The 23,839-nt window shown below is 41.1% G+C and overlaps 1 pseudogene; it reads left to right on the forward strand.

The window, feature by feature from the left end:
* The window catches only part of LOC149257540 (26S proteasome non-ATPase regulatory subunit 13 homolog B pseudogene), a 36,695-nt pseudogene extending 13,740 nt beyond the window's left edge, over nt 1–22,955 (forward strand).
* The last annotated feature ends 884 nt before the right edge of the window (nt 22,956–23,839 follow it).

Consider the following 23,839-nt stretch of genomic DNA (forward strand, 5'->3'; position numbering starts at 1 on the left):
TGTAATTGCATACAAATTAGTTCATACACAAGTACGTAAGTTAAACAACATATATCATTAAGGCAACCAGAGCAGTCCAACTACAATAACAACATATGCATAAAAATGTGTTGGCTCTTATTATATAAAGAAGTGTAAGTCACAATCATACAATACATCCATGTAAACCTACTAGCACCAATAGTGTAACATTACAACCACATCCGCTTGCTCCTCCAAAGAGATATACTAGCTCCATGCAGTGGAGAAGCCAAGGTGCGTTACAATACTGTCCAAGCTTTCTTCAAGATAGTATTAGTAGAAGCTTGGTTGAACAAAAGCCTATACAATGAGTTATGAGGGACTATTTATAGCAAAGGGTGGGGTGACCCTTGACATTCCCCTTTGTGACCATTCAACTACCCTCATGACTCTTCACCTACTCTATGACTGCTACGTCCACTATTAACACTTGAATTACACTTGACATGACTCAACATTCCAATGCACATGTACTCATGTGAGACAACATGGCTTGAGCAAGCCTTGCAAGACATCACTGACACTTGATCCACTGTGGTGAGACCAACTCTTTGACATGCTTGTGATGGTGAAGGTGGTGAGCTAATGCCAAGCTTGGTCGTTTGTGATGGTGTGCATGCACCTCATGGTGACATCTTGCTGAAGCGAACTCTTGCTTTCGTTGCAACCGGTGCATTGGTTCGGCCCCTTCATCCAACTCATCTGCTAACATGCACGTGGTCTTCTTGGGTATGGTTAAACTGACAACACACTGATGCATAGTGTCCATGTTGATCTTCAAGGGTGTGCTGGTGATCATGCAAATCAACTTGCCTAAGTACATGTTCAGCTCCAGATGGAATTGCTTCTTGTCTTCGCCTTGGTGAGTATGCTGAATGGGTTGGGTTGCATGCATGCGAACAATGACATGCATGCTACTGAATCCCTTTCATGTGATAAAAAACACTGCTCACCATGTCTGCTATGTGTTAGTTGCTAGGATGGATCTTTAACTTGTACGAGCGCAGTTTCATCCGTGAGTGCATGTTGTGCCCGCTATTGTTCCTGATCCTGCTACAACTCATTGATCTGTCTATGTAGCTTCAAGTTCTTCCTTAAGTTGCTGCTTCAATACATGCAACTCCTTCTTCGTTCCATTCTCTGTATTCACACGACATTCATGTCGCGCCATCACAACATAGCCTGAGTCTCCAAACTTGCCTTCATTATCAGTGGATCTACTTGATCTTACAACTTTGTTCTGCCTCTGTGTTTGTCAACAACCTTCCTCTTGCATTCGATGCGTTTGCTGCATTTGGTATGCTGCCTTCAGCTGCTATTCATGATGTTGCTTGCTATGATGCTGCTGCTTGATGTCCTTGTCTATGAACAACTTGATGTCTTCGTGAGTGGGCAAGCTCATAGACACTTGATCGACTGCACCCAAAAGCATGTTCTGAATGGTGTCTTTGTCTCTACTCTCCTGGAAACCACTGTACCTGTACTGCTGAGAGGCAGATGAACACTTGCGATACCTGGAGACATGGAAACACTCATAGCAAGAAATTTGTCAGTCGAAAACCAAAGTGAACATGAGAACTGACTTGCAACATACCTAGGTAAATGATCATAAAGGTTGTGCAATTTCAGGTGGGAGGTCGAGAGACCGACTACCAAGACTACTCACCGTCTAGGCTACTAGGAGACTGGATGACTATTAGAACTGCGCAATGCACAGTCCAGTCTGGTTGTTGACTGTTGGGATTGCACAATGCGCAATTCCAATTGGGAAGGATTTCTGGCCCAGGGATAGATTTGCGCAATTTCTTAGGCCAAGCAACCACTGTCCTCTAGAAAGGCGCAAAATAGTCCTGGAGGCTAGTGCTGGGAAAGAATGCACATTTCTAGGGAGGAAGGTTTGCCTTCCTTTCCCAGATTACGCAATGCAGCCTTGGTGAAGGCAAAGCCCAAGCCATGGTTGGCCTAATTCGCCGATGGGAAATTGAAAACAAGTAATTCAATGAATGCATGGAGACATTAAGTGATAGCAGAAGTGATTAATATTGAGGTAGTTCGCTGATTGGGCGAACATCCGTGAAAAACAGTTTCATGCATGCGACAATAGTGAGATAGCAACGAAAAATGAAACAGAGATAGGACAAGCTAGTATATATGTAAACGATAGCAAGTGTTCAAAGAAATCAAGAAAATGGTACTCCTACAAGTGAAAACACAAAAAGCGATAGAAATGTAGCACAAGGCATGGGAAGCGGGCTTACCCCAAAACAGCTGAGCTAAATGTTTCAACTTCTCCTAGATGTGATGTGGGATGTCAGAGCTGCAAGTTTGATGCGATGAATGAGCTCTACAGCATCCGGTTGATGAGTTTTGATAACATCAAGGTCGTGACGCGCATGCCACAAATCTAGGGGAAGAGACACTTGGTGAGAGGTTTTGGAATTTATCCTTGCATGCAACCTCCAACTGCTAAACATAGATCCCTGAAACAAGGGATGCCTTTGCATGCTGCCTTGGGAGAAGTAGTCCATGTGTGCAAGTGTATTTTTCTCAGTCCTGGGGGAAACTTATCAACTCAGCTGCACATGCAAGAAACTTCTCGACTGTTGGAGAAAAATGCACGTTTCTAGCTGGGAGTTGGGCTGGCTACCCAGGAGATTTGCACAATTTCTGGGCAGAGCAGCTGACTGCTGCCTAGATTTGCACAAATCTTGGGCTGAATAGCCTGCTGCTGGGAAAATTTATGCAAATCCTGTTGGGGGTTGGCTGGCAGGATTGCGCAATCCCGGAGCCCGATAGGCTGTCAGAGAGGATTGAGTAATTCCTGGAGGGAAGGCTAGTTTCCCTCCAAAAATGCGCAATTTTCAAGGGGAAGCTGCTCATAGCTGGACCAAGTTCAGGCGAGCAGCCTATGAGGGGAATGGATCAACTACGATCGATAGGCTGCCTTTGTGCGAGGAAAACACATGAAGCTTGAGTACTTGATGAAGCAAGACAAAGCGTTGTGTAAGGTTGGTAGGGAGGCTCCAAAACAGGCTAAGGAAAAATTTTGGAGGGTGGTTGTAGCTGCTACAACATATGGATAACAACCTATTGGGGACTCCGAAAACATACGCGATGATACGTAGGAGTACAATCCGTAGTAGTGTTGTCCAATGCGTAACCGTTCGATGAAAGAGTTCCCATATAATTACCGTTCATGCAGTGCCTCCAATATACCCGAAATTATTGGAGAACGATCCTATACACTTACGTACATGAAACGAGATTTCACCCTCGGGATACAACGTTGGAAAATAACGAAAACTCCTATGTTTAAAGACGTCGAAACATATTTCTATTCTATACCTCTAAATGCTTTTGTTAATGTTTCAAATGCTCCTTAGGTTAAATGAGATTAATTTTAAGTTGATCTTGAATTAAGTTTTGATTTTAAGACTCAAAGATTGATGTCACTTGAACATACCTATGATGAAACTAGTATGATAAAATGATTCTTTCCATTTCAACAACCAAGTATGCAACAAACAAAGATTCCTAACTAGATCTTCTACTTTCACTATTCCAATGAATCCACCAAAAGTAAAATTAATTTCAGTTCACTAAAATGCACCTACACAAATTTTTTCATTTTTTTCTTTTCAATGAATGAGAATGCACTTTCAAATTTCAACGCTAAGAAATGTGATCTATGTTAAATGATAATCCCAAAATGACTTTTCAATGCAATGTAATCTAATGCAATTTCAAAAAGTAAACTTTGAGACGAAAGTTAAGCAGATGCAAATGTCATTTCTTTTATGGTTTTCAAAAGAACTAGTAATGTTTTAACCAACAGCAAATCAGTATTCCTTCCACACATACAAGCAGCAAACAGTAAATTCAATCAACAAAAATAATGGACAATTCTATGCACACAGAGCAAGAGGACACTTCAGAGATCAAGACAAACTAAACCTTTCTTGTAGAAACCCTAAAAAAATCTCATTTTTTGGACCAACGCTACTTTAATGGTAAAAACTCGTGCTGACAGGCTTACAAACTCTTCAGCGCAACTATAATGGACAAAATCATCCCTAACAATGCGACTGTTTCTGGAGAAAACACGTTGGGTGAGAAAGACTTAGGAAAATGAAAAGAAACTCAAAGAGAGATCCAAACTTTACACTCTAAAGAACATACTACTCAGAATGTGGACCCATAATGAAGCTAAGTTACAAATTACTAGCAGTTTGGCCAAACTAATAAAAAGGACCAAACATAAAAAGGAGGTTTGAAGGGCTATAATCTCCCCAATGATGTCGTCATTTTGTTTTGCAGGCAAAATCCTTTCTGCGGACAGAAACAACCCCTCTAGTCCTATGGGAGGATCTAACAACAAACTAGACAAATATGTGCAAACTTTCCTAGCTTATACCAGAAAACACAAAGGAGGATAGATGACCTACCTCACTCTGATGCTAAAATCCATTGGTGTCATCCTTGATTCTCTCACTTCCAAGCTCAATCTCCTCTTCATCGTTAGGAATGAATACCTGCAAGGAAAATCATGTGTAGACAACAAACACATACATAGAAAAACTCATTCCAATATAAACTATATAACAGCTCAAGGAGTATTATACTAAATGAGAAATGATTGACACATTTATGGAAAGCAAACACATAATGTATTTTTTTTTGTTTGTAAATAAGATAGAATATATTACTTTAAAAAGAGAGTAATTACAAAGGTTGTGTTGTTTGGGACAGAGTCATTGACACATGAGCCAACAAAATTGTTCACTCTGGATTTAGACTTGGTCAAGCTACTATGAAACTTTACATAATTTGGGTTCTGAGAACTCTGTGAGTTACAAAGATCCATATCCAGGAAAAATTCAGAAACCCACTTATCTAAAGTCTCAAAAAGGAGATTAAAGGACTGAGTCACTACAAAAAAGACAATGTTGGGGAGATTTGTTTCCGTAACCACATTCACAGCTGTGGTCTAGCATCCTTGGTGGTTGTTGGGCATGGAAACCCCCCATGACATGTTTTGGGGCTCAAAGCCCAAGTTTTGAGTTGATATTGTTATAAATACTCCGCAAATTGTGGGCACGAAGCGCGAAATGTATGTTAGAGTCATAGGGTTGTCCACCCTAAGTTTTGAATGTAAAGTCAGCCTACCCATGGTCCGCGGACCATGGGAGTGTATAAATAGAGCAAGGCTATAAGTTGTAAAGGGATCATAGAATCTGATGGATAGAAAAAGATAGCGAAGTAGAAGGTAAGAGCAAAAGGCCAAGCGTGTCGTAGAGTAGGAAGAGGCTCTGCAGCTGAGTGCACAAAGGCCTAGTAGAGTCTGTAGCTGAGTGCGCAAGTCCCTGTAGCTGAGTGCGCAGTGTAGAGTTGAGTCTGTAAATGGAGAAGAAGATTAATAAAGAAAGGTTTTGTTACCAATTCTATGTATATGTTCTGAGTTATTACATGTTTGATATCATTTGCAATTATACTATTTATTTACTGCACACACTTGTATGAATTGTGAATATTGTTAAGTATGACCGAATGCAAACAAATAAGCTAAGTTAATCGACTAATATTGGATTACTAGTAAGGACTTGGGTAATAACATTGTTCGGCCACCGAGTAGGGTTGTGCGAAGGCAACACCTCAAGTTGCGAGGAACGAGTAAGTGCGCGTAGTGACGTGCGCGCAGGGTCGAACCGCGGACCACTTGAACTCATCAGACATCTCCAGGGTGTGGAAACTTGGTTCTAGCACCCTCCCATACTACTTCGAGTGAGACCTTAGTCCGCGCTCTGTGTAATGTTGCCGAAAGAGCCAGTAGTACCAGGATTTGTTTGGCTAAATCACCTTTGAACCTGGGTTAGGCCCCAATAAGCCAACAATTGGTTCCATTGCCAAGACTAGGATCTGCATAAGAGATGTCTGATGTCGTGTCACTAGAATCCAACAAATTGAAAAGTGGCTGGACAGAAAGATTCATGAGTTCGCAGTGCAGGGAAATAGGAATCCGCGAGTATCAAAGGAACAATGGTTAGAGTGCTACATGTATAAGGAAATCCATGAGATTTTCTTTGCATCCTTCCCCTATGAGTTGTACGAGTGGATCGCGAAGCTAGCAGACAATCAGGGAAGGTGTAGGCTCGACAAACCAATCCTGTGGACTCCAGAATTGGTGTGTAGACTAGAAGCATCGGAAGATAAGATCACGCGCATTGTGGACCATTGCCTCAATCAGATTATAGGAGGGTTTATCACCGAGTTCACAGTAGATACGTAAATCAGCTACAACGAGGTGGAACGACGCTTCCTCAAAGGACCACGAGGTAAGTATATTAAATATTTGAACAGGTGGATTAAAATGCTACTGTGTGAAAAGTGGGTTATGCGAATAAATTGATGTTTGAGGCTACGCGAAATGGGAAGATCTATAGAAACGGAAGTAACGAAGAATTAGAGACTAGTCCCTTGATTTCACCTCGGCGGGAAAGCAAGGAAGAGCTCACGAAAGTTTCTCCAAGAAGCATGACCATTCTGATAGGGCAGTGAATTCTGCACATACCACCCCCACCTACACCGCCACCAATTTCACAATCGTCACCTCCATCTCTTCCCACACCACCTACGCCACCACCACAGTTCAGTATGGCAAGCGCAATAAAGTTTCAGGTATTCAAAGGAGTAGGGAACGAAGATCCGAACCAATTTTGGTTCGTGGTAAAGGCTGTATGGGAAGCGCGAGGGGTCACGGATGAAAACATAAAGGAGGCAACACTGGTAAGCGTGTTACAGGATCACGCACTGACATGGTACATTAAGCACTCTAATGACAATCCAAACGTAGGGATCGCAGATATCCAAGCTGCGTTGAATAAGGAATTTAGCAGGCCAAAATTGCAGACACAGTCGATTATCGGGTTTAAGGAAATCATGATGCTTCTAGGCGAGACCCCCTGGGAGATGGATCAGAGGCTGAAGGGTATGATTCACGAAGCCAACGTGACCTTGACGGATGGACAGCACCACGCATGGTTTGTAGCGTCACTAACACCGCATCTAAGGATGACATTATCGCAGCAGAAGTTATCCACCCAGGCCGAAGCCTTGGAGATTGCAATGAGACTGCACGAGACCCCAATACAAGATCTTGGCCTGGGAGTTCAACAAATCCACGTGCAACTGAAGAATTTATGTCTGGAAATGCATAGTTTGAAACAGGACAGGACAACTCGCCTAGAGGTGCATGAGGAGGTATGGTGCATAAAGTGCAAGGGACAGGGACATGACAAGGACCATTGTCCAGTCTTCACGAACTAGTTGGTGGGAGGACGACCGATGCAATTGAGGCCAGAGGCACAAGCATAACTTAGGGCAGTGCCTGCATTATGGTGCACAATCTGTCAGATAGTAGGAAAACATGCTACGGATAATTGTCATCTATTACAGAAGTATACGCAGACGTCCCAACAATTGTTCTGTAATTTCTTCAGGTTGGTAGGCCATGATGAGCACACCTGTAGAAGTTATGAACTGATGATGGATCGAACCCCCACCTACAGGGTGCAGACCGAAACGTGAACCCTCAATCAAAATGCAATGATGGCACGCACTGGATTTCAGGGGCGCGGACGAGGTCGAGGTGGAATGGGACCAGGAAGGGGTCGTGGACAACTGATTTGTTACAATTGCGAAGGTCCAGGGCATTATGCCCACGATTTTAAAAATCCAACGAGAGCATCATTTTTGTGTTGTACTCAGTTCGATCATGAGACGGAGGACTGCCCTACACTGATAGCGAGGTTGCGCGATAAAGGAATACTCCAGCCTCCCCCGACTTAGAACCTACAAATGATGAGGTCTAAGCCGTGCAAAGAGGACCTGAATGTAAACATCGTGCTTCGAAGCGGTATCACGACAGGAGATGACAAAGGTAAGTAGCCTGAAGAAAGTGTGTGGGTTCGCAAGGCTCCTACAAAGGAACCTGAATTTGATTTGGAGCACACGAAGGAGACATTCCTGGAAGATAATAAGAGCTTCACAGAGGCCTCCACTTTAGGTAGTAAGGATCAACTAGAACCAGAGATTGATCCTTTAATGCTCACTACCTTTCTGGAGACATGTATGAAGTTGTTGTGCGACAGCAAAGCTGTGAAAGGACTACAGGAACTAATCACTAGGTGCGCTGGGTCAGGAGAACCACACGTAGTCCAAAAGCTCAGGAAACATACATTGTGAATAGGAAGGGAAATGAGATTGACTGCGCAAATCGAGGAGTATGAAATGGATCAAGTAATTATGGATCTAGGATCAGACGCGAATGTACTGCCAAAGTAGACATGGGAGAACATGGGCAGGCCCGCGTTGCAGTGGAATTCAAGCCCCAACAAGCTAACAATGGAATTCAGACAAAATATAGCTTTTTGCAATCATTCCCGATTGGTAGTGGTTGGTTCGTCATCCAAACTGATGGGTTGTTCTTGTATACACCCTTCTTGTGGCATGACGACATATAGGTGCTTGAAGAGGCACCAGCCATCTATTTCTTGATGCTTGGCGAACCTTCGGCTGGCGAGTGGACCTTTGCCATGGATTTCTTATTGATAATAGTATACTGTGTAGAGTCACGAGTTATAAAGTGGCAGTGTTGAACTGCATCTACAAAGATTACAAATTTCTTTGTTATGTTGTCAATTTTCCTTTCAATCACCTTTGAACGATCCTCCTCCTTCTGTAGAGCCAGAACCATAATTTTCTTCATCTGCCACCAAGTCTCAATAGTTCATGCACATAGGTTCTCTCTCACCCTCGTGAGGGTTGGGTCGGGTATCCATATGAAGTCCTTATCGATTTCCTCTGAGGTGACCGCTCTACGAAGAACGCTAGCTTGCACTTCAAGACTGGCTATGCGTTCTTGGGTCTCCGGGTTAACAACAACTGCATAATTTAGAGTAGCGTGCCTTGCGGAGGTCTCCGTGTGGGGAGAAACCAAGGAATTACAATGAGAGGCACTCTACCACTCCCACGCCCCTGAGAGGGAGTCGAGATAGAGGTGCGTTTTGGGGCCATGAGGAAGGAAGAGGGACCAAAGAGCTGAAACAGACAGATAATAGGGGAGAGACGTAGGACCTTGAGAACAGAGATAATAGGGGAGTGACAGAGGAGCCAAAGAACAGAGGGAATGACCGAGAGGGCAGGGGTAAGGGGGAAATAAATAGGGGCGGCAAGGCTTTGGGGGGAGTGGAGCCAAGGTAAGGGGAAATAATGAGAGGCTATGTAGGTATAGGGGTTAGGGGGTGGAGAGTGTACCGCACTGGGTTGAAGGGATGGATGGGCGGCGTCCTTGCAAGAGAGAGGGGTCGTGGGTTGATTATCCAACAAAATTGTCCTACCGAGGACGGTGCTTGGCATGTACATGTCAGAACCATCCTCCCCCCAATACCTAGATCCTGCCTTGATGCGACTCAGGATTCTTGAACAGTTATTGTTTGTTTTTCTAGTTGTTCTTAAGATTGATAGCTTCATAGTGCTGACAAAGATCACCCTCGTAAATCTATATAATTTCCCCTCGTGCATTCTTGAAGATTCCTTTAAAACCAGCCAGGCCTAGGTTACCTACCACCCTGTTGTAATTCAACTTAATAGTTCCTTGCTCCAGGGGAAGCCATTTGTCGTTCTAATTTCCTTTTCTAGTGTAAGAGGTTACCACAGGGGCGCTTATTTGGTGGAGGTCCACCATGGAGAGAATTCTCACATATGAGTTGCTAGGAGGGTCGTTGGTGTTCTAAAGAGTGGAGGTGGCCACTGTCTCCCGAATAGAACTCTTGAGCTTATATAAAGTGATTTCTTCTTGAGATGAAATGCCCCAGAAAATTCTTGTGTTACATTCCTTCCAGAGAGCCCAACAAACCATACTTGGGACGAGATTCCATGCTCTGTTCACCTGAGGGTGGGAGGAGAAGGAAGAGTGCCAGTTATAGATGGTGTTGAGGATGGAAGAGGGATCCCAATCTGATCCTTTAAAGACTAAATGAACCTAATGCCAAAGTTTTTTTCGCATAGAGACATTCATTCAAGAGATGGTTTGAAGTTTCTTCCTCTTGCTGCCAGAGTTGGCATCTGGAGGATCCAATAAAGCCTTTTTTCCAGAGATTCTCCTAGGTTATAATTTTCCTATGCAAGACAAGGCAAAGAAAAATGGAACTTTTTGGCCAATTTCTTCTGTCCCATATTGAATTCCATTTGGAGTCCAGTTGGATTTGATCATGATCAGCTACATATTTGTATGCTTCCTTAATATTGAAGTGACCCGCAATTCTTTTGCCCCAACGGATTTTGTCCTCAGAGGTGTCATGGAGGATTTGTCTCTTTTGGAGTTCAGTTGAAATCTTAGACCAAACCTGAGGGTTGATGTGGGGAGCCTAGTCTTTCTGATCAATCCATTCTCTCATATTGTCCCCTTCAGCTCTATTTTTCCAATAATGACAGACCTTGCTCCTACCTCTAGTTTTTCATTTTGGATTTAATAGGTTGGTACTGATTCTTCTTGAGTTCAAGCCTTTGCTTCTAGGCATCTTCCAAGAAGACTTCCTTGTCTCCCTTACCAATTTCCAAAAAATTGTGTTTTTGTATGATAGCTTGATTCTCCCATGCTTGATTCCAAATTACTAAACCTTTGATGCTACGGTTGAGCCTTATTATTTTCTCCTGAGAGTGGGTGGGTGCATACTTAGCTTTCCATAGGGTTCCCTAGGGGGAATTGGGGTTTTCTATCCATCTCCATAGAGTTTTAGCTCCTAGGGCCTTCCCAAGGAGCTCAGTGTCCTTGAGTCCTAGGCCTCCGTCTTTTTTGGGTCTGCATATTTTGTCCCAAGAAATAAGAGGCCATTTCTTCTTTTTCTCTACCCCTCTCCATAAAAATTTCCTTTTCATATTTCTGATTGCATTGGAGATCACCTTTGGGGCAGCCAAAGTATAATAAAGATATTTCGGGATCGCCTGTAGAACTTGTTTTACCAGAACTAGATGGCCATCTAGATTGAGTGAACGGAAGGTCCAGTTGGCTAGCATCTTTACTAATTTATTAGTCAAAGCTTCCCAAGTGGCCAAGGCTAGTGGCCTATCAGTCAAGGGTACCCCTAGATAATTGGAGGGGAGAGAGTTGATGGGGAAGTCAAAGATTCTACAAATGTTTCTGCGAATAGGCAGAGGAATGTTGAAGAAGAATAGCTTAGATTTTGTGGGATTGATGGAGGTTCCAGAGGCTGCTGAGAAGTCAGACAAAATGGTCTTGAAGGAGGAATATTCTTTGATAGTCAGGAGACCTATAAGCAGGGTGTCATCAATGAATTGTTGGTGTGTGGAGGGAGGAGTAGAGGCATAAGTCTAGAGACCAGAAAGAGAATTTGCCAACAGGACCGTTGAAATAGAGCAACTGAGCCCTTCAGCCAAGATAACAACGAGAAAGGGAGAGATAGGGTCCCCTTGCCTGATGCCCCTAGAGGGGTGGAATGGCAAAGTGGGGGAGCCATTAAAGAGGATGGAGAAGAATGCTCCAGTCACCAGTTCCATGATCCATTTGATGTTGTCTTTGTAGAACACATAAGCTAATAGAACTTCTCTCATGTAGGCCCAACTTATCTTATCGAAGGCTTTGGACATGTCTAATTGAATCATCATGCCAGGTTTATTTTTTGAGTTAAGAGAATGGAATAGTTCATGGGAGAGGATGATACTGTCCATGATTTGCCTACCTTCCACATAGCGAGATTGATGATGAGAGATAAGGAGAGGCAAGATAGATTTCAGACGATTGGCCAAGACTTTGGAGATGATTTTATGAATGAAATTGAAGAGGGCTATGGGCCTAAAATTTTCTGGGGAGTTTGTTGCATCTCCCTTGGGAATCAGAGTGCGGAAAGTGGAATTGAGGGCTTTTAGGACAAACTTTTGAGTTGGGATTCTTCCACAAGGGCATGGACCTCGAATTTGAGGAAAGGCCAAAAGACTTTATAGAAGTCAATGGTAAAGCCATCGGGGCCCGAGGCTTTACCATTGGGCATGCTCATGACAACATCCTCCACTTCTTGAAGAGAAACTTTTCTTAAGAGAATTTTATTGTGATCTTTAGTGAGGATCTTGGGAATGTGTTTGGTGATTTTTTTAATGTCCTCAGCCTGGTCCTTCCTTGGCTCCTTGAGAAGAGAGCTAAAGTACTGAGTTAAATCTTATGACATATCCTCCTAAGAGTGAATGAGGTGTCCCTCTCGGTTTATTTTAGAGTCGGGATTTTTTTGTTTCTTTTATGCTATATCATTTATTTGTGGAAAAAGGCATTTTTCTCTCCCCACATTTTAGCCAACTTATTCTTGATTTTTGCTGCCATAACTTCTCTTCCTGAATGACTCTTTCATCCCAATTTTGTGTAATTTTTTCTCTTCTTTCTTGTTGTGTTCTATGATCCCTTCTTCAATGATGTGATGTTGGAGGAGCTCCATCTTAAGCTCCAATTTTTTATTTTTTATTTTTTATTTTATTTTTATTTTTGGTGATGATGTTGTCGAATGATTCTCTATTCCAATTTTTTATTTCTTCTTTGACATGTTTTAGTTTCTGTTGGAAGGTGTACATCTTGTTGCCAGGTCTAGTGGGAGAGTTATTCCACCATAGCCTCATTTTGTCCAGGAATTCCGGGTGATCCAACCAGAAAGCCTCAAATCTAAAAGGCTTGTTTTTAGGACCAGTGGAGATATGAAACTTAAGAGAGATGGGCCAATGATCAGAGCCCACTTGCGGAAGAATGCGAGCCTCCGTTTCCCAATAGGTTAGGTAAGCTTCTTCCGAGAGGAGGAAACGATCTAGCCTAGAGGCTATTTGATGTTCACCTCCTCTTCGGTTGTTGCAGGTGAAAGTGCCATTGCTTGTGGGGATGTCGATGAACTTGAGACTTTCAATAGTTGATATGAAATCATCTGATTCCCTGTCCAATTTTCAGATTCCTCCCCTCTTTTATTCTAGATTTGTTATCATATTGAAGTACCCATCCATGATTTTGTAAGGCAAATGAATGGAATGGAGCAAATTAGAGATGCATTGAAGCATCTTGATTTGGTCTGTCACCTTGTGTGGGGGGCATAGATATTTGTTATGCAGATTCTATACTTACTGTCGATGATTCTTAGGATAGAGGTGATGGAGTGATGGGTAGCAAAATAGGAGATGAGATCGAATTTCGAGTTTTTACATAAGGTCATAATACCTCCCGCAGAACCTATGGCCGAGTTGGATAAGTGGCTATAAGGCTTGAAGTAGGATTTTTGAAGGAGAGAGGAGTGAGCCAACTCAAGTTTGGTTTCTTGAATGAGGAGGGTGTCAGGCTTATCAGATAGGATTCTGTTTTTGAGGATTCTTTTCTTTCCAGGACTATTTAGTCCTCTTATATTCCAAGAAATGTAATTCATATGTAAGGAGAGGGGGTTAGGGCCAAAGCTTTTACCTGTCCTTCGTTTATCAGCTTGGCTCCCAGTTCTTGGAGGAGCTGGATGGTGGTATTTCTGTCTCTTTTTTGGTTGGGTCCTTCAGAGTTGAACCCTCCTTTTGGAATGTTAGCCATGCTTCATTTTGATGCATTGGTTTCCTGTGCGGGGTGGCCTGCTCTAAGTTTTAGATCCTCTTGGAGGAGGTAAGCCCCTTCTATTTTTTGAAGTTGGTGTTCTGGGATTGCCTTTATTTCATTTTTCTTCAATTCTTCTGTAATGGTTTCCAGGTCTACTCCTTCCAATGCTTCTTCTATGGTACTCTCCTCTGGTGTTTCCTCAGTCACTATTTCTTCCATCTCAATGTCCTCTTGTGAGAGATCAGTTTCCCTGTTGCTTTGATCTACATCTCTATCTTCATGTTCCCTGTCTACTTTGGTCTACTCCTCTTCTCCTGCTTCATCTCCTGTCAGGTAGTATGGATCTGATTGTTCTTGTATGTTGAGTAGGGCATCGAATTGGTTCTAGTTTTCCATCATTTGCTGATCCTTTTTGGGATTGGTCTTTTTCCTGTTGTTCTTGTTCCTGGAGTTGACTTTAATGTATCCTTCGTTTCTTTTTTCTTGCTTGCATGATCAGCACTTTGGGGGGCTTTATTTAGAGGAAAGTCTCTAAAGAGATGGTCGTGCTCATGGCACTTCCTGCACCTGAAGGGGATGTGTTCATAGTCTATACTTTGTAACCAGACTTCATCTCTAAAGATTAATTTTATTGCGTCTGGGAGGGCTCCAGAGACATCTATGTACACACATATTCTGGTGTAGGATACGTAATGTCCGTTTCTGGTTCCTTCAAACATTTTTATATACTCCCCTAGCTGGTCTCCTATGCCTTTTAGGACTGAAGGAGCCCAATAATCCATTGGTAAGGAGTAGAGGCGCACCCAAACTGGGACTCTAGTGAAGTCTTCCTTCTCTAGTGTGAAGTTATCCTTCCAAAATCTCATGTATATGCCTGCTGAGTTGAAGAAATAAGGACCTCCTTCAAAGAACTTGTCTCTGTCTTCTAGGAGGTCAAACATTACTGTGAAGAAACCTTTGGAGCCCAGCTAGAGTTTGATTTCCCCCTTAGGTGTCCATTTGTTTTGTATCCACCAGTTTAGGGTTTTCTCTATCAACCAAATGCCCTTAAATTTGCAAATGACTGTGTGTTCCTACATGCATTCTCTATAGACCTCCACTCCTGAGTCTTGGATTTCCAGCTCCAGGATGTTTTTGGCTATAGGGTTGTAGTTATTCTTTTTTTTTCCCTTTATTCTTCATACAGCCTGTGACCCTTTGTGGTGTTTGCCTTTGTGAAAGAGGGGTTGGTGGAGGTGGTTCCATTTGTTGGATGTATCTCTTTCTTTTTTCATCCCGTGACCTTGTTTCTTTGTTCTTAGGTTTCTCTCCAGCGGGTTGGAAGGCAGATATGGAGGCCTTCTTTGTGAAAATGAATCCTGGTTCAGAGGGCGACCAATAAAAATGTCTTTGAATGAGAGATCTTTGTGGCTCAAGTTCAGCTCCGCCATGGGAGAGGGTGATGGTCTCAGAGTGACTGAGGCCTGGTGCACAAGAGGCGATCGTCAAAGGGACCGAAGGGACAAACTCTGAGAGCATCCGTGGACCTTCGTCTAGGGTCTGGTTCTCAGGGCCTTCACATTCTAAAATCCAACACATAATGTATTATTAATAGATGGTAAAGGGAGAATTAAAACCACTTAAGCCTTGATTTTGGAAGCCTCTTTTAAGTGAGTATCCAAGTCCTAGACTTAACCTTCAAGCACTCCTTTCTCCTTAGCAAAATGGGCAGCATTTAGGCATAGTTTCAGCATAGGAAGGAAACCAAGCAATAGCTAACTAGTTGTGGATAGTAGGGATCTCATTTATAGGGAAGGAGAGGGAGTTAAGGATCCATAAAAGAAGGGAGAGGTTCCACAAATCTAGGGAAATATCCATGAAAGTAGGATCAAGGACCAAGAATGGCTGATCTCGATCTAATCATTATTCACCTGTAACCAGCTCGTCGTTCTCGAGACTTCTTGTAAGAGAAGCTTCTCCTCCACTTTAGGAAATACTATCTAAAGAGGTTCATCGTGGGTTTTCCTTATAAAATCTGTGATGAAAGTGCTAGGCCAATGTAGTGCAACAAGTTACCAACATGGGTTACCAGTGGTGCAAAACACATTGGTCTTGAAAACTAGGTTTTTGACAAGTTTTCTCATAAACTCATTCAAGGAAATTTTTCTTCTTTTCTTCAAGGATGCTTCTGTATATGTTTCATGGTGAATACACTGACAATTTTCGTCTTTTTGACGCTTGAGGATATGGGATGGGAAGTGTGAAAAAATACTTTGTAACACTACTAAGCTCAAATACATTATTATTAAGGAGATGTTGGCAGTTGTGCATGTAGTGAACAAATTATGACATTATGTTACTAGTTATGGAGTATTTATCCATACATATTTCCACCACTAAATATCAATAAACCAATTACTAATGGTAAGATTACATGACAGTTGTTATTGTTGCAAGAGTTCAACATCACTATCATAGATCATCCTAGAAGATAAAAATCAAGTGGTGAACTTCCTCTCACACCTTAATAACTCTGGTGAGTTTGTTTCATTTTTTTTATAATTTTCTATATGAACATATATTTTCTATATCTATTAAAATTGTGGTTTGTTGATGTGAAAAATTACTTGTCTATTGGGAAGTTACCACTCCACTTTAATTCAAAAGAGGAAAATAAAATAATTAAACAAAGTGCTATATATAGTTGGATTAAAAGAAATATTTTCTACACAGGACCTAATTTTGTTATTAGACAAGGTGTTAGAGAGGATGAAATATTAGAAATCTTAAAAGCTTCTCATAATGAATCCTATGGAGGACATTTTGCAGATAAAAGGACTGCCTACAAGATACTCAAGGATACTATTAGCCATCTCTACTCAAAGATGGCATAAAATATATTCAAAATTGTGTTATTTATCGATGGATGGGCCAACCAGTAGCATCTAACGAAATTCCCCTATAACCACAAGTTCATCTAGAACCATTTGAAAAATGGGCCCTAAGTTTCATCAGTCTAATCTACCCTATATCAAAAATTAAAAGGTGCATTATGATTTGTATCGACTATGTTACCAAATGGGAAGTAACCAAAGAATAAACAATAGCCTCAAATCATTTCGTAGCCAAAACTCTCTTCGCAAGATTTTTTGTTAGATTTGGAGTCCTGCAAGAAATAGTCATTGATAAAGGAGCAAAATTCACTACCAAAATAGTCTAAAAAATAGTGGAAAAACACAAGATCAAGCATAGAAAATCCACTCATTATTGTAAAAAAAATTAATTAGAGAAAGAAAATATTTATCAAGAGAAAAATTACACCAACTAGAACAATCATAAACACAATATGTACAAAGTGCTTATCCTAGAAAACCATAACTCTAGGGAAAAACCTAGCTAACAAAATTCCATTAGATCCTTGGCTAAATTCCTAACCAAGTCGACCAAGTGAGCCTTCACCACCCACATCCCCTACCCCACTACAATAAAATTCCTCCCAACCTTTTAAGGGTTCCATTACATGGATTCCATGGGTACAAAATCATGGGAAACCAACAAACCATGGGCCCAAAACCATTGTTGTTGACCCGGTTAACTTTAACGCTTTTCTTGAGTCTAGTTTATCTAACAATACCCCCTTTAAACCTTTTCTTGGGGTTTCCTTTACCAAATCCATCCAAACGAGCCATGTGAGTTAGCCCCGCTCACTCTAGCCCTTACCCCCTTCAAATTTTATACTCAAAGTATCCTCATGCCCCCCCATGACCTAGGTCTAACACTAGACCTTACCAACAATTTCGCAGGCCTATACATGTCTTACCAGGTATTACAACAGTATGCCCATTACATGCAATAAAATTTCAACTCCATTATAATAAATTTTTTTCTTTGGCATTTATACTACCATCCTCTCACCTTGACATGCTCCTAAACTCATGATATCCTCTCCAAAGATGACTTCCATGACTGCATCTAACCAATGAAACCAATATGTCATTGAAGTATTGTGTTAAACACTTAGTATGTAACCATGACCCATGGTTCTATCTATGGGCCTACGCACCACAACAAATGCCCTAGTTGTTTCCATCCACACCAATCCTCATATTGTTATTTTTCATGTGACCTACACAACCTGACCCACCTCACAAACCTTTCGTCCTCATGCATTGTGTAGGCCCCTAGTAGCAACATTCATGATAAGTGAATTCCACATTCCCTTCATTACTTCATAAATAAAAAAACCAACAACACCTCTGACATAAGCACAACCACTTTAGAATTGTGGCCACTAGAGCTGATTAGACTATTGTCCCATTGGCAAGCATCTTCTTTAGGTTGTAGCTCAAATGGCCCATTCTCCACGTTGGATGTGGCCAACACCTTGGCCACTCAAATTATGAACCTTAAACCATATCCACCTAAGAAATATCTCTATTTCCCGTCATTTTCCTCTTGCTCCGTTGGCAACTGTCTCTGGGATTCCTTGAGGCTTCTGCTATCACCAAACCCACGACCCATGTAAAAATCCCAAGAATTTGTTATCATATCCAACACAATGGCTAGCTTTTTTTTTCCAACGAATGGTTTGAGACATTGTGGGAAATGGTCACTCAAGAGAATCCACCCTTGTAAGAGCTTCTTGCATTGTCAGCATTTGAATTATCTGCTTGACTTTGACTCCTCTAATCGGATTCTCCTTCGCTAACTGAGTGAGCTAACAAGAAACCATGGCCACCTATCCATTCCAATTTAGTGGTTGTCTCTAAATTTATCGTGGCATCATGCTCCTCGAGATTTGGGTCACCATGCCTCACACCGAAAATGCTAATGCGTTAAGTGTAGTATTCCTCACGCTTGAGGAATTGTTCATTCAAATTTAGTGGTCATCTCTAAATTTATCATCACATCATGCTCCTTGTGATTTGGGTCACAAAGCCTCACACTTACAATGATAATGCATTAAGTGTAGTATTCCTCACCCTTGAGGAATTGTTCATTCCACATGGATTTTTCTTGACTTAGTCACTCCAGCAAATCAAGATCCTAATTTTTGAAAACTCTAACATACACCCTTATGTGTCTTTCCATTTAACCTTTAGCACTGTGGTGCTTGTTGGAAGTCTCCAAGGTGTCAAATAACATGGATATCACCAGCTTCAATTTCTTTCACGACACTTTATTCATTAGGCCATATAAACCCTTGGAAACAGAGGCATCCCTTTGAATCCAACTCTTGGCCCTGATACCAAATATAAAAAAATTAACTAGAGAGACAAAAAATTATCAAGAGAAACATTACATGAACCAAAAACAATCATAAACGCAATATGTACATAGTGTTTACCATAGGAAAACCCCAACTTTGGGGAAAAACCAAGCTAATGGAATTCCATTAGATCCTTGGGCAAATCCCTAGCCAATCCGACTAAGTGAGCCTTCACCATTCACATCCCTTGGAACATTACAATAAAGTTCCTCATAGCCTTTTAAAGGCTCCATTACATGAATTACATGGGCGCAAAAACATGGGCAACCAAAAACCCATGGGCCCAAAACCACTATTGTTGACCACATCAACATTGACTCTTTCCTCGAGTCAATTTTACCTAACAATTATCACCCCCAAGCCAATGGCCAAGTGGAAGCTACTAATAATATTTTGGAAACAATTATTACTAAGACAATCTAGTTGCACATAAAATGCTAGGAAGATAGACTTCTAGATGCTTTATGGGCATATTGAACAACTTGAGAAAACGTTATTGGTTTTACTCCTTATGAACTATTATTTGGTAGAAAAATATCCTTTCTATTGAATTCCAAGTCGAAACATTCATATTAATATCATTACTATGGTGAGATTTATCAGAGGCTCAAAAGGAAAAAATCATGCAGTTAAATCAAATAGATTAAATTAGACAAGAACCATTGCAACATAATATGATAATACAAAAATAGAGATTGTTAAAGTCAAATGGAATGTAAGCAACAAATATGGATGTTAAAAATTGAATGCATTAGTATTGACATGATATACATTTATAGTACATTTGTGTGACAGTTGGGTTCCACATCCCAAGGTCTCTTAGACTCTCATGGTTTTTCACATTCTACACCAACCCATAGAGGATTAACTGTCCAACATTCCCCCCCTTAATCCGAAGGGGTATGTATGAGTCCAAGAAGAGAGTTATAAAAAAATGTGCAAAAATGCATGGTAGCACTAGGTTGAATGTGCTCTCTGAAATGTTGGTATAAGGGGGTGGTTTAAGGATGACCACCAACACTGGAACACTTAGTGCAGTTCCCGGAACTCTTCCAAGTCTGGAATGAAGCTCAGGTCTTCTGCTAGAGGAAGTGCTCCTGATGTTTTGAAGAGGGAAACCTTCAACCATGAAAGGGAGGTCTCACCCCGCATAAAAGGGAGAACCTCAACCTGAAAAGGGAGATCTCAACCTGTGATGGTTTAAGGATGACCAACAACTCTGGAATTCTTATTGCAATTACTGGAACTCTTCCAAAACTGGCAAGAAGATAAAGACTTTTGCTAGAGGAAGTGTCCCCAATTCTTTGAAGAGGTATCATCGACTAAAGGCATTCTCAAGGGCATATTTGTCTTTGGCTACAAATCTGAATCTAGTATGGCAGGTTGTGGCTCAGGCTCGCTTGATGTGGCTTTGAAGCTTGTATATGACCATCGTTTCCCCCCTGTCATATACAAGGTGATATGATGGAGAAAACTCAATTGCAAGACTGTTCAATACTCTAGAACAAGTTCGGACATATGGCTGAAATATATTCTTGGCTGTTGATGCCCATTGCCAAGAAGCAATCCATCCAAGATGAATCTTTTTTCTAGACGGAGGTTTGTTTCTGAAGCATCTATTTGAATAATGACTGGTTTTATGACAGTGCTTACATGGATGAATGTCAAAACAGTGATCTTTGATATGGCCAACTCGGTCACAGTGTTGGCATTTAACAACTTGTTGTGGATGCTATGGAAGAGGAGCAGAATCTAGAACAGCTGAAGGTGAACTGTCATGAAGGAATCCAACACTCTGAAACTGAATGGGCTTTGAGTAATCTAGAATGTTAAAGGAAACCTCCTTGTCATATCCAATACCCGTTCTGTGCTTGTTATGGACAAGCTCTTCCCAAGGTCTAATGATGGGCTTGGGAAGTGCAAACTGAACTTCGGCATCTGCATGTACAACTGTTGCTTCATTGGGTACTATATCTGAACTAACTTCAACAATATTGACTTGCTACTGATGGGTGGTTGTCTCAATGTTCTGAACAAAAACAGGTTCAGAATGATTTCTATTTTGATGTAGCTCTTCTTGCTGGAATTGAGATTCGAGCTGCAAAAAATCAATTTTCTCATGTGCATTTTGCAGACAAATTTTAATATTAGAAAGTGTATCAGACCTAATTTTTACCATTCCATCAATAGTGGAATGAATTAGGATATTTAACAACTCTAATGTATCATCAATTCTAGCCATTGTCTCAACAAAGAAATGAAGGCTCAACAATCCTAGTGGAGACTGTAGCAAGGCTAGACAAACCCCAACTATTGAAGATTTCAAAAATGAAGAATACCAGTTGTGCATCAAACCATCATTGAATATATAATGTCTCTTGAATCATTTAGTGATGCCACCCATAGAATTTCCTTCTTCACCACACCAGAGGAGGAGCATGCACAACTGTCTGAGGAGCACTGTGAACTGGTGTACGAGGTGCTGCACAAGGAGTGGGCCTTCCTCCTGGTATTTATATGGTAGTGAACAAATATTGCACATACATATGAGATAACAAAATTGGAGGGGTTTTCTAGCATCAGTTTGAGAAATACATTGTCCAATACCAAATCTTAGGCCTGAATTTCAGACCAGACTTTCAGATGTGAGAGAAAATCCAACCAACATTCAACAAAGGATGCAATGATTTGTTATAAGCACAATAAATGAATCGTAGCTCCTTCCAGTTCACCAGCAATGGCCAAAACTCCAAGCAGTTAGCACAAAATCCAAAATCGAGCCTATATAAGGTGATATACAGCCTCAATGCACATGAATAATTGTGGTGTTCGAATAGGCTATAACTCGGCCCAGAAAATATCCAGCACTAGTCCAAACTTGGTAGTGAGGGGATTCGACCCTCTTTCCTCCTTGGAATTACACCAGAATTGTGATAATCGACCAACTTTAATTGAGGAAAACCCTATGATGTTTAATCTTCAAGGAATCATTCTGCTATCTTTAAGAATGCTCGGCCTCCCTGGAAGACTCCATTCTTCAAATCATTTCATGTCTTCCTCCATCTCTGGGCTCATTAAAATTGTGTTGTCCATTAACTAGTCTAAGCAGACATGTCTCTGGCGAGAATCCCCTCCTTTCTCTGCCTTCGATAGCCACCGGTGCCCGGGAGCCCCCTCAGAGTTCAAACCTGTGACCTGGTGAATTTCAATCGTCGGTAACGTAGACAATTCACTTCCAGGAATTGAAGGTACGGATGCTTGAAGCTTCTAGGGAAGAAGCTCAGTGGGCAAGATGCAACCCCTGAGCATGGAAATCTGCTACAAGTGAAGGAGCCCCTGGTGGACAAAGGCAAAGAGCTGGCGAAAAATCTTGTATTAACGGGGCACCAACTCACTCTCAAGCTCGAACAGTTCGTAGCCCTCGTAGTTTTCCAAGCTGGTGATGCGCTTATCCAACTATATTGCATTTTTATAACAAATTTTGAGACGAATATCAATCTGCTTAAGCTTGCACATTTTTTTGTTATAGTTTCTCGTCAGTACACAAAAAGGGAAGCTACTATCAGCTACTTAGAGGGAGTAATCGAGAAGCTTCATGCCACAAGGGATACACGAATTAAGGAACCAATACTATATGTTAGAATGCAAATAACTGCATTAAAACTTGAACAAAGTGAACAAAAAGAATGTAAAAAGCTACTAGATGAGGGAAAAAATACACTTTACAATATGATTGATATAGATCCTTTTGTTTATGCAAGCTACCATTGGGTATCATCTCAGTATCATAAGTTGAGACAAGAATTTGCTGAGTTTTATAAAAATGCTCTTCTGTTTCTGCCTTATACTACTGTAGAGTCTCTTTCGGAACTATTCAATATGGATTTAGCATTTGACTTGTCTCTTGCTGCATTACTTGGAGATAACATATACAACTTTGGAGAACTGTTGGCACATCCAATTGTGAAGAGTCTTCTAGGTACGCATGTAGAGTGGCTATATTATATTTTACAAGAATTTAATGTTGGTGACTTAGCTCGGTATCAAGAACTATGTGTTGAGGGTTAGATGGAAGATCTTCAAGCGCTCTTCTGTGATGCCAAGAGCACTCTTAACGAAATTGTATATATGGTGGTATGACTATCGAATCTTTGAGCGCAGACAGAGGAGCAGACAACACACAGTGGCTCGGTAAAATAATTAATACAGTCAGTCAGTAAAATAATTAACACAGTTAGTCAAGGTAATGAAGTAACACAACCTCCAACTAATTCCAGTATAGCAAAGGCTCAATGCACAATTTTCAAGATTCCAACCAACACTTAATGCATACACATTCACAAAGAGTAATTAAACGATCTGCTAGAGTGCCTAGGTGCAGTAGAGCAACATTAGAATATTTCTATAAATAGAGAAATGACAGACAAATTCTGGAAATGATGCAGAGCTAACAAAATCTGTAAATGCTTAGGCATGGGCTGCGCTCTGATACCATGTTAAAGTCACATGGAATGTAAACAACAAATATGGATGATAAACATTGAATACATTATTATTGATATGATATACATTTATAGTACATTTTTGTGACCATTGGGTTGCATTCACATTTGATGGAGAGTATGCTAAGGTAGGCAATTTAACAATTCACTTATCAGAGCATATGATTAGACAAGTTATGAAATTGCCTCAGCAAGGTGAAAAGTGGTTCAAAACATGCCACCTAAAAGGAAATCCATGGACATATTTTATCAAGAGATCAAGAACAAATCTTGATTGAAAAAGAGGAATTCCCAACACTTGCCTTAGACACCCTTGGGATGAAATCACCATGTAAGTGAAAATGTAAATATAGAGTATGTTAGAGACAAAAATAGCATGCCACATCTATAAGTTAAAACTTTTGGGGATTGGAACCTTATGAATGTGGAGGTGTGAGTTGAAATGGTTTC

This window comes from Pinus tabuliformis, chromosome 6 (genome assembly GCF_031772625.1).
Source record: "Pinus tabuliformis cultivar Carrire ecotype Pingquan chromosome 6, CPIR1, whole genome shotgun sequence".
Classification (NCBI taxonomy): Eukaryota; Viridiplantae; Streptophyta; class Pinopsida; order Pinales; family Pinaceae; genus Pinus; species Pinus tabuliformis.